The 13,542-nt window shown below is 32.4% G+C and overlaps 8 non-coding genes across 8 annotated transcripts; all 8 read right to left on the bottom strand.

The window, feature by feature from the left end:
* Positions 1 to 304: 304 nt before the first annotated feature.
* On the bottom strand, positions 305 to 375 carry TRNAG-CCC (transfer RNA glycine (anticodon CCC)). The gene has a single exon. It is a non-coding gene; the product is annotated as a tRNA-Gly (tRNA).
* Positions 376 to 3,421: 3,046 nt separating this feature from the next.
* On the bottom strand, positions 3,422 to 3,492 carry TRNAG-CCC (transfer RNA glycine (anticodon CCC)). The gene has a single exon. It is a non-coding gene; the product is annotated as a tRNA-Gly (tRNA).
* Positions 3,493 to 3,942: 450 nt separating this feature from the next.
* TRNAG-CCC (transfer RNA glycine (anticodon CCC)) lies at positions 3,943 to 4,013 on the bottom strand. Its single transcript has one exon. It is a non-coding gene; the product is annotated as a tRNA-Gly (tRNA).
* A 1,487-nt stretch (positions 4,014 to 5,500) lies between these two features.
* TRNAG-CCC (transfer RNA glycine (anticodon CCC)) lies at positions 5,501 to 5,571 on the bottom strand. Its single transcript has one exon. It is a non-coding gene; the product is annotated as a tRNA-Gly (tRNA).
* Positions 5,572 to 6,537: 966 nt separating this feature from the next.
* Positions 6,538 to 6,608, bottom strand: TRNAG-CCC (transfer RNA glycine (anticodon CCC)). The gene has a single exon. It is a non-coding gene; the product is annotated as a tRNA-Gly (tRNA).
* Positions 6,609 to 7,058: 450 nt separating this feature from the next.
* On the bottom strand, positions 7,059 to 7,129 carry TRNAG-CCC (transfer RNA glycine (anticodon CCC)). Its single transcript has one exon. It is a non-coding gene; the product is annotated as a tRNA-Gly (tRNA).
* Positions 7,130 to 11,731: 4,602 nt separating this feature from the next.
* On the bottom strand, positions 11,732 to 11,802 carry TRNAG-CCC (transfer RNA glycine (anticodon CCC)). Its single transcript has one exon. It is a non-coding gene; the product is annotated as a tRNA-Gly (tRNA).
* Positions 11,803 to 12,252: 450 nt separating this feature from the next.
* Positions 12,253 to 12,323, bottom strand: TRNAG-CCC (transfer RNA glycine (anticodon CCC)). Its single transcript has one exon. It is a non-coding gene; the product is annotated as a tRNA-Gly (tRNA).
* Positions 12,324 to 13,542: the final 1,219 nt, after the last annotated feature.

Consider the following 13,542-nt stretch of genomic DNA (forward strand, 5'->3'; position numbering starts at 1 on the left):
CTTTGCTCCATGGATGTATTTTTAGTTCAAGGAAGATTGTGCTAAAGAGTTTGTGGAACAAATGTAGTTAATTCGGAAATGTAATTGCCTTTACAATAGCAGCTTTGGGTCTTTAGTGTTTGTGTCCGTAGCACTTTTTTTTTACCTGTGGAGAGGAAATGTTACTATTATGCTTTTTAAGAATTTGGTGAATAGAGACATCTTGGAGGCTCATCTTTGATAAATGCAATATTGTAATGTTTTTAGTGAGATTCAATATATATTAATTTGAAAAATGTCATAGGATTCAAAAAACACATTTTCATGCGCTAGCCGGGACTCTAACCCGGGTCACAAGAATGGGAATCTTGCATGATACCCCTACACTACTAGCACTCTTTAGAAACTTTTAATTCACATAACAAATGACTAACAATCAATTGATAATCTTTAGTCAAAAATGTTCAATTTGGCTATGATTTTCAAGTGAAATTGTACTATTTGCACTGTAGTATAGATTTCCCAAGATAAGAAGTACATACATTTTCTCCATGGATGTATTTTTAGTTCAAGGAAGATTGTGCTAAAGAGTTAGTGGAGCAAATATAAATAATTCGGAAATGTTATTGCCTTTACAATAGCAGCTTTGGGACTTTAGTGTTTGTGCCAGTAGCACAATTTTTTTTACCTGTGGAGAGGAAGTGTTACTTCTATGCTTTTTAAGAAATTGGTGAATAGAGACATCTTGGATGCTAATCTCTGAGAAATGCAATATTGCAGTGTTTTTAGTGAGATTCAATATATATTAATTTGAAACATTACATAGGATTCAAAAGACACATTATGCACTAGCCAGGTCTCAAACCAAGGTCGCACGAATGATAATCTTGCATGATACCCCTACACTAGCACATTCTTAAAGAACTACATTCACATAAAAGAAGTCTTGCAATCAATTGTTAATCTCTAGTGAAAATTGTGCAATGTGACTGTGTTTTTCAAGTGAAGTTGAACTATCTCCACTGCCTTATAAGTTTCCCACAATAAGAAATACATATATTTACTCTTTGGATGTATTTTTTTTCAAGGAAAGATTTGATAATGACATTGTGGAGCAGATGTAAAAAATTAAGAAATATAATTGACTTCACAATTAAAGCTTTAACTCTTTAGTGTTTGTATCACTGGTACATTTTTTTTTACCTGTGGAGAGAAAATGTTACCTCTATGCTTTTTAAGAATTTTGTGAATTGAGACATCTTCAAGGACTATCTCTGAGAAAAGCAATAAAGCTATGTTTTTTATACAGATTAATTATATATTAATTTAACAGATTTTATAGAATTCAAAAGACACACTTTTATGCGCTAGCTGGGACTCGAACCCAGGTCGCAAGAATGGGAATCTTGCATGTTACCCCTACTTTACTAGCGCTTTTTAGCTACCTATAATTCACACAACAAATGACTAACAATCAATTGATGATCTTTAGTCAAAAATGTTCAATTTGGCTATGATTTTCAAGTGAAATTGTACTATTTGCACTGTTGTATAGATTTCCCAAGATAAGAAATACATATCTTAGCTCCATGGATGTATTTTTAGTTCAAGGAAGATTGTGCTAAAGAGTTTGTGGAACAAATGTAGTTAATTCGGAAATGTAATTGCCTTTACAATAGCAGCTTTGGGTCTTTAGTGTTTGTGTCCGTAGCACTTTTTTTTTACCTGTGGAGAGGAAATGTTACTATTATGCTTTTTAAGAATTTGGTGAATAGAGACATCTTGGAGACTCATCTTTGATAAATGCAATATTGTAATGTTTTTAGTGAGATTCAATATATATTAATTTGAAAAATGTCATAGGATTCAAAAAACACATTTTCATGCGCTAACCGGGACTCGAACCCGGGACGCAAGAATGGGAATCTTGCATGACACCCCTACACTACTAGCGCTTTTTAGCTACCTATAATTCACACAACAAATGACTAACAATCAATTGATGATCTTTAGTCAAAAATGTTCAATTTGGCTATGATTTTCAAGTGAAATTGTACTATTTGCACTGTTGTATAGATTTCCCAAGATAAGAAATACATATCTTTGCTCCATGGATGTATTTTTAGTTCAAGGAAGATTGTGCTAAAGAGTTTTTGGAACAAATGTAGTTAATTCGGAAATGTAATTGCCTTTACAATTGCAGCTTTGGGTCTTTAGTGTTTGTGTCCGTAGCACTTTTTTTTTACCTGTGGAGAGGAAATGTTACTATTATGCTTTTTAAGAATTTGGTGAATTGAGACATCTTGGAGGCTCATCTTAGAGAAATGCAATATTGTAATGTTTTTAGTGAGATTCAATATATATTAATTTGAAAAATGTCATAGGATTCAAAAAACACATTTTCATGCGCTAGCCGGGACTCTAACCCGGGTCACAAGAATGGGATTCTTGCATGATACCCCTACACTACTAGCACTCTTTAGAAACTTTTAATTCACATAACAAATGACTAACAATCAATTGATAATCTTTAGTCAAAAATGTTCAATTTGGCTATGATTTTCAAGTGAAATTGTACTATTTGCACTGTAGTATAGATTTCCCAAGATAAGAAGTACATACATTTTCTCCATGGATGTATTTTTAGTTCAAGGAAGATTGTGCTAAAGAGTTAGTGGAGCAAATATAAATAATTCGGAAATGTTATTGCCTTTACAATAGCAGCTTTGGGACTTTAGTGTTTGTGCCAGTAGCACAATTTTTTTTACCTGTGGAGAGGAAGTGTTACTTCTATGCTTTTTAAGAAATTGGTGAATAGAGACATCTTGGATGCTAATCTCTGAGAAATGCAATATTGCAGTGTTTTTAGTGAGATTCAATATATATTAATTTGAAACATTACATAGGATTCAAAAGACACATTATGCACTAGCCAGGTCTCAAACCAAGGTCGCACGAATGATAATCTTGCATGATACCCCTACACTAGCACATTCTTAAAGAACTACATTCACATAAAAGAAGTCTTGCAATCAATTGTTAATCTCTAGTGAAAATTGTGCAATGTGACTGTGTTTTTCAAGTGAAGTTGAACTATCTCCACTGCCTTATAAGTTTCCCACAATAAGAAATACATATATTTACTCTTTGGATGTATTTTTTTTCAAGGAAAGATTTGATAATGACATTGTGGAGCAGATGTAAAAAATTAAAAAATATAATTGACTTCACAATTAAAGCTTTAACTCTTTAGTGTTTGTATCACTGGTATATTTTTTTTACCTGTGGAGAGAAAATGTTACCTCTATGCTTTTTAAGAATTTTGTGAATTGAGACATCTTCAAGGACTATCTCTGAGAAAAGCAATAAAGCTATGTTTTTTATACAGATTAATTATATATTAATTTAACAGATTTTATAGAATTCAAAAGACACACTTTTATGCGCTAGCTGGGACTCGAACCCAGGTTGCAAGAATGGGAATCTTGCATGATACCCCTACACTACTAGCGCTTTTTAGCTATCTATAATTCACACATCAAATGACTAACAATCAATTGATGATCTTTAGTCAAAAATGTTCAATTTGGCTATGATTTTCAAGTGAAATTGTACTATTTGCACTGTTGTATAGATTTCCCAAGATAAGAAATACATATCTTTGCTCCATGGATGTATTTTTAGTTCAAGGAAGATTGTGCTAAAGAGTTTGTGGAACAAATGTAGTTAATTCGGAAATGTAATTGCCTTTACAATAGCAGCTTTGGGTCTTTAGTGTTTGTGTCCGTAGCACTTTTTTTTTACCTGTGGAGAGGAAATGTTACTATTATGCTTTTCAAGAATTTGGTGAATAGAGACATCTTAGAAGCTCATCTTTGAGAAATGCAATATTGTAATGTTTTTAGTGAGATTCAACATATATTAATTTGAAAAATGTCATAGGATTCAAAAAACACATTTTCATGCGCTAGCCGGGACTCTAACCCGGGTCACAAGAATGGGAATCTTGCATGATACCCCTACACTACTAGCGCTCTTTAGAAACTTTTAATTCACATAACAAATGACTAACAATCAATTGATAATCTTTATTCAAAAATGTGCAATTTGGCTATGATTTTCAAGTGAAATTGTACTATTTGCACTGTAGTATAGATTTCCCAAGATAAGAAGTACATACATTTTCTCCATGGATGTATTTTTAGTTCAAGGAAGATTGTGCTAAAGAGTTTGTGGAGCAAATATAAATAATTCGGAAATGTTATTGCCTTTACAATAGCAGCTTTGGGACTTTAGTGTTTGTGCCAGTAGCACAATTTTTTTACCTGTGGAGAGGAAGTGTTACTTCTATGCTTTTTAAGAATTTGGTGAATAGAGACATCTTGGATGCTAATCTCTGAGAAATGCAATATTGCAGTGTTTTTAGTGAGATTCAATATATATTAATTTGAAACATTTCATAGGATTCAAAAGACACATTATGCACTAGCCAGGTCTCAAACCAAGGTCGCACGAATGATAATCTTGCATGATACCCCTACACTAGCACATTCTTAAAGAACTACATTCACATAAAAGAAGTCTTGCAATCAATTGTTAATCTCTAGTGAAAATTGTGCAATGTGACTGTGTTTCTCAAGTGAAGTTGTACTATCTCCACTGCCTTATAAGTTTCCCACAATAAGAAATACATATATTTACTCTTTGGATGTATTTTTTTTCAAGGAAAGATTTGATAATGACATTGTGGAGCAGATGTAAAAAATTAAGAAATATAATTGACTTCACAATTAAAGCTTTAACTCTTTAGTGTTGGTATCACTGGTACATTTTTTTTACCTGTGGAGAGAAAATGTTACCTCTATGCTTTTTAAGAATTTTGTGAATTGAGACATCTTCAAGGACTATCTCTGAGAAAAGCAATAAAGCTATGTTTTTTATACAGATTAATTATATATTAATTTAACAGATTTTATAGAATTCAAAAGACACACTTTTATGTGCTAGCTGGGACTCGAACCCAGGTCGCAAGAATGGGAATCTTGCATGTTACCGCTACTTTACTAGCGCTTTTTAGCTACCTATAATTCACACAACAAATGACTAACAATCAATTGATGATCTTTAGTCAAAAATTTTCAATTTGGCTATGATTTTCAAGTGAAATTGTACTATTTGCACTGTTGCATAAATTTCCCAAGATAAGAAATACATATCTTTGCTCCATGGATGTATTTTTAGTTCAAGGAAGATTGTGCTAAAGAGTTTGTGGAACAAATGTAGTTAATTCGGAAATGTAATTGCCTTTACAATAGCAGCTTTGGGTCTTTAGTGTTTGTGTCCGTAGCACTTTTTTTTTTACCTGTGGAGAGGAAATGTTACTATTATGCTTTTTAAGAATTTGGTGAATAGAGACATCTTGGAGGCTCATCTTTGATAAATGCAATATTGTAATGTTTTTAGTGAGATTCAATATATATTAATTTGAAAAATGTCATAGGATTCAAAAAACACATTTTCATGCGCTAGCCGGGACTCTAACCCGGGTCACAAGAATGGGAATCTTGCATGATACCCCTACACTACTAGCACTCTTTAGAAACTTTTAATTCACATAACAAATGACTAACAATCAATTGATAATCTTTAGTCAAAAATGTTCAATTTGGCTATGATTTTCAAGTGAAATTGTACTATTTGCACTGTAGTATAGATTTCCCAAGATAAGAAGTACATACATTTTCTCCATGGATGTATTTTTAGTTCAAGGAAGATTGTGCTAAAGAGTTAGTGGAGCAAATATAAATAATTCGGAAATGTTATTGCCTTTACAATAGCAGCTTTGGGACTTTAGTGTTTGTGCCAGTAGCACAATTTTTTTTACCTGTGGAGAGGAAGTGTTACTTCTATGCTTTTTAAGAAATTGGTGAATAGAGACATCTTGGATGCTAATCTCTGAGAAATGCAATATTGCAGTGTTTTTAGTGAGATTCAATATATATTAATTTGAAACATTACATAGGATTCAAAAGACACATTATGCACTAGCCAGGTCTCAAACCAAGGTCGCACGAATGATAATCTTGCATGATACCCCTACACTAGCACATTCTTAAAGAACTACATTCACATAAAAGAAGTCTTGCAATCAATTGTTAATCTCTAGTGAAAATTGTGCAATGTGACTGTGTTTTTCAAGTGAAGTTGAACTATCTCCACTGCCTTATAAGTTTCCCACAATAAGAAATACATATATTTACTCTTTGGATGTATTTTTTTTCAAGGAAAGATTTGATAATGACATTGTGGAGCAGATGTAAAAAATTAAAAAATATAATTGACTTCACAATTAAAGCTTTAACTCTTTAGTGTTTGTATCACTGGTATATTTTTTTTACCTGTGGAGAGAAAATGTTACCTCTATGCTTTTTAAGAATTTTGTGAATTGAGACATCTTCAAGGACTATCTCTGAGAAAAGCAATAAAGCTATGTTTTTTATACAGATTAATTATATATTAATTTAACAGATTTTATAGAATTCAAAAGACACACTTTTATGCGCTAGCTGGGACTCGAACCCAGGTTGCAAGAATGGGAATCTTGCATGATACCCCTACACTACTAGCGCTTTTTAGCTACCTATAATTCACACATCAAATGACTAACAATCAATTGATGATCTTTAGTCAAAAATGTTCAATTTGGCTATGATTTTCAAGTGAAATTGTACTATTTGCACTGTTGTATAGATTTCCCAAGATAAGAAATACATATCTTTGCTCCATGGATGTATTTTTAGTTCAAGGAACATTGTGCTAAAGAGTTTGTGGAACAAATGTAGTTAATTCGGAAATGTAATTGCCTTTACAATAGCAGCTTTGGGTCTTTAGTGTTTGTGTCCGTAGCACTTTTTTTTTACCTGTGGAGAGGAAATGTTACTATTATGCTTTTCAAGAATTTGGTGAATAGAGACATCTTAGAAGCTCATCTTTGAGAAATGCAATATTGTAATGTTTTTAGTGAGATTCAACATATATTAATTTGAAAAATGTCATAGGATTCAAAAAACACATTTTCATGCGCTAGCCGGGACTCTAACCCGGGTCACAAGAATGGGAATCTTGCATGATACCCCTACACTACTAGCGCTCTTTAGAAACTTTTAATTCACATAACAAATGACTAACAATCAATTGATAATCTTTAGTCAAAAATGTTCAATTTGGCTATGATTTTCAAGTGAAATTGTACTATTTGCACTGTAGTATAGATTTCCCAAGATAAGAAGTACATACATTTTCTCCATGGATGTATTTTTAGTTCAAGGAAGATTGTGCTAAAGAGTTTGTGGAGCAAATATAAATAATTCGGAAATGTTATTGCCTTTACAATAGCAGCTTTGGGACTTTAGTGTTTGTGCCAGTAGCACAATTTTTTTTACCTGTGGAGAGGAAGTGTTACTTCTATGCTTTTTAAGAATTTGGTGAATAGAGACATCTTGGATGCTAATCTCTGAGAAATGCAATATTGCAGTGTTTTTAGTGAGATTCAATATATATTAATTTGAAACATTTCATAGGATTCAAAAGACACATTATGCACTAGCCGGGTCTCAAACCAAGTTCGCACGAATGATAATCTTGCATGATACCCCTACACTAGCACATTCTTAAAGAACTACATTCACATAAAAGAAGTCTTGCAATCAATTGTTAATCTCTAGTGAAAATTGTGCAATGTGACTGTGTTTTTCAAGTGAAGTTGAACTATCTCCACTGCCTTATAAGTTTCCCACAATAAGAAATACATATATTTACTCTTTGGATGTATTTTTTTTCAAGGAAAGACTTGATAATGACATTGTGGAGCAGATGTAAAAAATTAAGAAATATAATTGACTTCACAATTAAAGCTTTATCTCTTTAGTGTTTGTATCACTGGTATATTTTTTTTACCTGTGGAGAGAAAATGTTACCTCTATGCTTTTTAAGAATTTTGTGAATTGAGACATCTTCAAGGACTATCTCTGAGAAAAGCAATAAAGCTATGTTTTTTATACAGATTAATTATATATTAATTTAACAGATTTTATAGAATTCAAAAGACACACTTTTATGTGCTAGCTGGGACTCGAACCCAGGTCGCAAAAATGGGAATCTTGCATGATAACCCTACACTACTAGCGCTTTTTAGTTACCTACAATTCACACTACAAATGACTAACAATCAATTGATGATCTTTAGTCAAAAATGTTCAATTTCGCAATGATTTTCAAGTGAAATTGTACTATTTGCACTGTTGTATAGATTTCCCAAGATAAGAAATACATATCTTTGCTCCATGGATGTATTTTTAGTTCAAGGAAGATTGTGCTAAAGAGTTTTTGGAACAAATGTAGTTAATTCGGAAATGTAATTGCCTTTACAATAGCAGCTTTGGGTCTTTAGTGTTTGTGTCCGTAGCACTTTTTTTTTACCTGTGGAGAGGAAATGTTACTATTATGCTTTTTAAGAATTTGGTGAATAGAGACATCTTGGAGGCTCATCTTTGAGAAATGCAATATTGTAATGTTTTTAGTGAGATTCAATATATATTCATTTGAAAAATGTCATAGGATTCAAAAAACACATTTTCATGCGCTAGCCGGGACTCTAACCGGGTCAGAAGAATGGGAATCTTGCTTGATACCCCTACACTACTAGCGCTCTTTAGAAACTTTTAATTCACATAACAAATGACTAACAATCAATTGATAATCTTTAGTCAAAAATGTGCAATTTGGCTATGATTTTCAAGTGAAATTGTACTATTTGCACTGTTGTATAGATTTCCCAAGATAAGAAGTACATACATTTTCTCCATGGATGTATTTTTAGTTCAAGGAGGATTGTGCTAAAGAGTTAGTGGAGCAAATACAAATAATTCGGAAATGTTATTGCCTTTACAATAGCAGCTTTGGGACTTTAGTGTTTGTGCCAGTAGCTCAATTTTTTTACCTGTGGAGAGGAAGTGTTACTTCTATGCTTTTTAAGAATTTGGTGACTAGAGACATCTTGGATGCTAATCTCTGAGAAATGCAATATTGCAGTGTTTTTAGTGAGATTCAATATATATTAATTTGAAACATTTCATAGGATTCAAAAGACACATTATGCACTAGCCGGGTCTCAAACCAAGGTCGCACGAATGATAATCTTGCATGATACCCCTACACTAGCACATTCTTAAAGAACTACATTCACATAAAATAAGTCTTGCAATCAATTGTTAATCTCTAGTGAAAATTGTGCAATGTGACTGTGTTTTTCAAGTGAAGTTGTACTATCTCCACTGCCTTATAAGTTTCCCACAATAAGAAATACATATATTTACTCTTTGGATGTATTTTTTTTCAAGGAAAGATTTGATAATGACATTGTGGAGCAGATGTAAAAAATTAAGAAATATAATTGACTTCACAATTAAAGCTTTAACTCTTTAGTGTTTGTATCACTGGTACATTTTTTTTTACCTGTGGAGAGAAAATGTTACCTCTATGCTTTTTAAGAATTTTGTGAATTGAGACATCTTCAAGGACTATCTCTGAGAAAAGCAATAAAGCTATGTTTTTTATACAGATTAATTATATATTAATTTAACAGATTTTATAGAATTCAAAAGACACACTTTTATGCGCTAGCTGGGACTCGAACCCAGGTCGCAAGAATGGGAATCTTGCATGTTACCCCTACTTTACTAGCGCTTTTTAGCTACCTATAATTCACACAACAAATGACTAACAATCAATTGATGATCTTTAGTCAAAAATGTTCAATTTGGCTATGATTTTCAAGTGAAATTGTACTATTTGCACTGTTGTATAGATTTCCCAAGATAAGAAATACATATCTTAGCTCCATGGATGTATTTTTAGTTCAAGGAAGATTGTGCTAAAGAGTTTGTGGAACAAATGTAGTTAATTCGGAAATGTAATTGCCTTTACAATAGCAGCTTTGGGTCTTTAGTGTTTGTGTCCGTAGCACTTTTTTTTTACCTGTGGAGAGGAAATGTTACTATTATGCTTTTTAAGAATTTGGTGAATAGAGACATCTTGGAGACTCATCTTTGATAAATGCAATATTGTAATGTTTTTAGTGAGATTCAATATATATTAATTTGAAAAATGTCATAGGATTCAAAAAACACATTTTCATGCGCTAACCGGGACTCGAACCCGGGACGCAAGAATGGGAATCTTGCATGACACCCCTACACTACTAGCGCTTTTTAGCTACCTATAATTCACACAACAAATGACTAACAATCAATTGATGATCTTTAGTCAAAAATGTTCAATTTGGCTATGATTTTCAAGTGAAATTGTACTATTTGCACTGTTGTATAGATTTCCCAAGATAAGAAATACATATCTTTGCTCCATGGATGTATTTTTAGTTCAAGGAAGATTGTGCTAAAGAGTTTTTGGAACAAATGTAGTTAATTCGGAAATGTAATTGCCTTTACAATTGCAGCTTTGGGTCTTTAGTGTTTGTGTCCGTAGCACTTTTTTTTTACCTGTGGAGAGGAAATGTTACTATTATGCTTTTTAAGAATTTGGTGAATAGAGACATCTTGGAGGCTCATCTTAGAGAAATGCAATATTGTAATGTTTTTAGTGAGATTCAATATATATTAATTTGAAAAATGTCATAGGATTCAAAAAACACATTTTCATGCACTAGCCGGGACTCTAACCCGGGTCACAAGAATGGGATTCTTGCATGATACCCCTACACTACTAGCACTCTTTAGAAACTTTTAATTCACATAACAAATGACTAACAATCAATTGATAATCTTTAGTCAAAAATGTTCAATTTGGCTATGATTTTCAAGTGAAATTGTACTATTTGCACTGTAGTATAGATTTCCCAAGATAAGAAGTACATACATTTTCTCCATGGATGTATTTTTAGTTCAAGGAAGATTGTGCTAAAGAGTTAGTGGAGCAAATATAAATAATTCGGAAATGTTATTGCCTTTACAATAGCAGCTTTGGGACTTTAGTGTTTGTGCCAGTAGCACAATTTTTTTTACCTGTGGAGAGGAAGTGTTACTTCTATGCTTTTTAAGAAATTGGTGAATAGAGACATCTTGGATGCTAATCTCTGAGAAATGCAATATTGCAGTGTTTTTAGTGAGATTCAATATATATTAATTTGAAACATTACATAGGATTCAAAAGACACATTATGCACTAGCCAGGTCTCAAACCAAGGTCGCACGAATGATAATCTTGCATGATACCCCTACACTAGCACATTCTTAAAGAACTACATTCACATAAAAGAAGTCTTGCAATCAATTGTTAATCTCTAGTGAAAATTGTGCAATGTGACTGTGTTTTTCAAGTGAAGTTGAACTATCTCCACTGCCTTATAAGTTTCCCACAATAAGAAATACATATATTTACTCTTTGGATGTATTTTTTTTCAAGGAAAGATTTGATAATGACATTGTGGAGCAGATGTAAAAAATTAAAAAATATAATTGACTTCACAATTAAAGCTTTAACTCTTTAGTGTTTGTATCACTGGTATATTTTTTTTACCTGTGGAGAGAAAATGTTACCTCTATGCTTTTTAAGAATTTTGTGAATTGAGACATCTTCAAGGACTATCTCTGAGAAAAGCAATAAAGCTATGTTTTTTATACAGATTAATTATATATTAATTTAACAGATTTTATAGAATTCAAAAGACACACTTTTATGCGCTAGCTGGGACTCGAACCCAGGTTGCAAGAATGGGAATCTTGCATGATACCCCTACACTACTAGCGCTTTTTAGCTATCTATAATTCACACATCAAATGACTAACAATCAATTGATGATCTTTAGTCAAAAATGTTCAATTTGGCTATGATTTTCAAGTGAAATTGTACTATTTGCACTGTTGTATAGATTTCCCAAGATAAGAAATACATATCTTTGCTCCATGGATGTATTTTTAGTTCAAGGAAGATTGTGCTAAAGAGTTTGTGGAACAAATGTAGTTAATTCGGAAATGTAATTGCCTTTACAATAGCAGCTTTGGGTCTTTAGTGTTTGTGTCCGTAGCACTTTTTTTTTACCTGTGGAGAGGAAATGTTACTATTATGCTTTTCAAGAATTTGGTGAATAGAGACATCTTAGAAGCTCATCTTTGAGAAATGCAATATTGTAATGTTTTTAGTGAGATTCAACATATATTAATTTGAAAAATGTCATAGGATTCAAAAAACACATTTTCATGCGCTAGCCGGGACTCTAACCCGGGTCACAAGAATGGGAATCTTGCATGATACCCCTACACTACTAGCGCTCTTTAGAAACTTTTAATTCACATAACAAATGACTAACAATCAATTGATAATCTTTAGTCAAAAATGTTCAATTTGGCTATGATTTTCAAGTGAAATTGTACTATTTGCACTGTAGTATAGATTTCCCAAGATAAGAAGTACATACATTTTCTCCATGGATGTATTTTTAGTTCAAGGAAGATTGTGCTAAAGAGTTTGTGGAGCAAATATAAATAATTCGGAAATGTTATTGCCTTTACAATAGCAGCTTTGGGACTTTAGTGTTTGTGCCAGTAGCACAATTTTTTTTACCTGTGGAGAGGAAGTGTTACTTCTATGCTTTTTAAGAATTTGGTGAATAGAGACATCTTGGATGCTAATCTCTGAGAAATGCAATATTGCAGTGTTTTTAGTGAGATTCAATATATATTAATTTGAAACATTTCATAGGATTCAAAAGACACATTATGCACTAGCCGGGTCTCAAACCAAGTTCGCACGAATGATAATCTTGCATGATACCCCTACACTAGCACATTCTTAAAGAACTACATTCACATAAAAGAAGTCTTGCAATCAATTGTTAATCTCTAGTGAAAATTGTGCAATGTGACTGTGTTTTTCAAGTGAAGTTGAACTATCTCCACTGCCTTATAAGTTTCCCACAATAAGAAATACATATATTTACTCTTTGGATGTATTTTTTTTCAAGGAAAGACTTGATAATGACATTGTGGAGCAGATGTAAAAAATTAAGAAATATAATTGACTTCACAATTAAAGCTTTAACTCTTTAGTGTTTGTATCACTGGTATATTTTTTTTACCTGTGGAGAGAAAATGTTACCTCTATGCTTTTTAAGAATTTTGTGAATTGAGACATCTTCAAGGACTATCTCTGAGAAAAGCAATAAAGCTATGTTTTTTATACAGATTAATTATATATTAATTTAACAGATTTTATAGAATTCAAAAGACACACTTTTATGTGCTAGCTGGGACTCGAACCCAGGTCGCAAAAATGGGAATCTTGCATGATAACCCTACACTACTAGCGCTTTTTAGCTACCTACAATTCACACAACAAATGACTAACAATCAATTGATGATCTTTAGTCAAAAATGTTCAATTTCGCAATGATTTTCAAGTGAAATTGTACTATTTGCACTGTTGTATAGATTTCCCAAGATAAGAAATACATATCTTTGCTCCATGGATGTATTTTTAGTTCAAGGAAGA

This window comes from Taudactylus pleione, unplaced genomic scaffold, assembly GCF_031769625.1.
Source record: "Taudactylus pleione unplaced genomic scaffold, aTauple2 ptg000497l, whole genome shotgun sequence".
In the NCBI taxonomy this organism is placed as follows: Eukaryota; Metazoa; Chordata; class Amphibia; order Anura; family Myobatrachidae; genus Taudactylus; species Taudactylus pleione.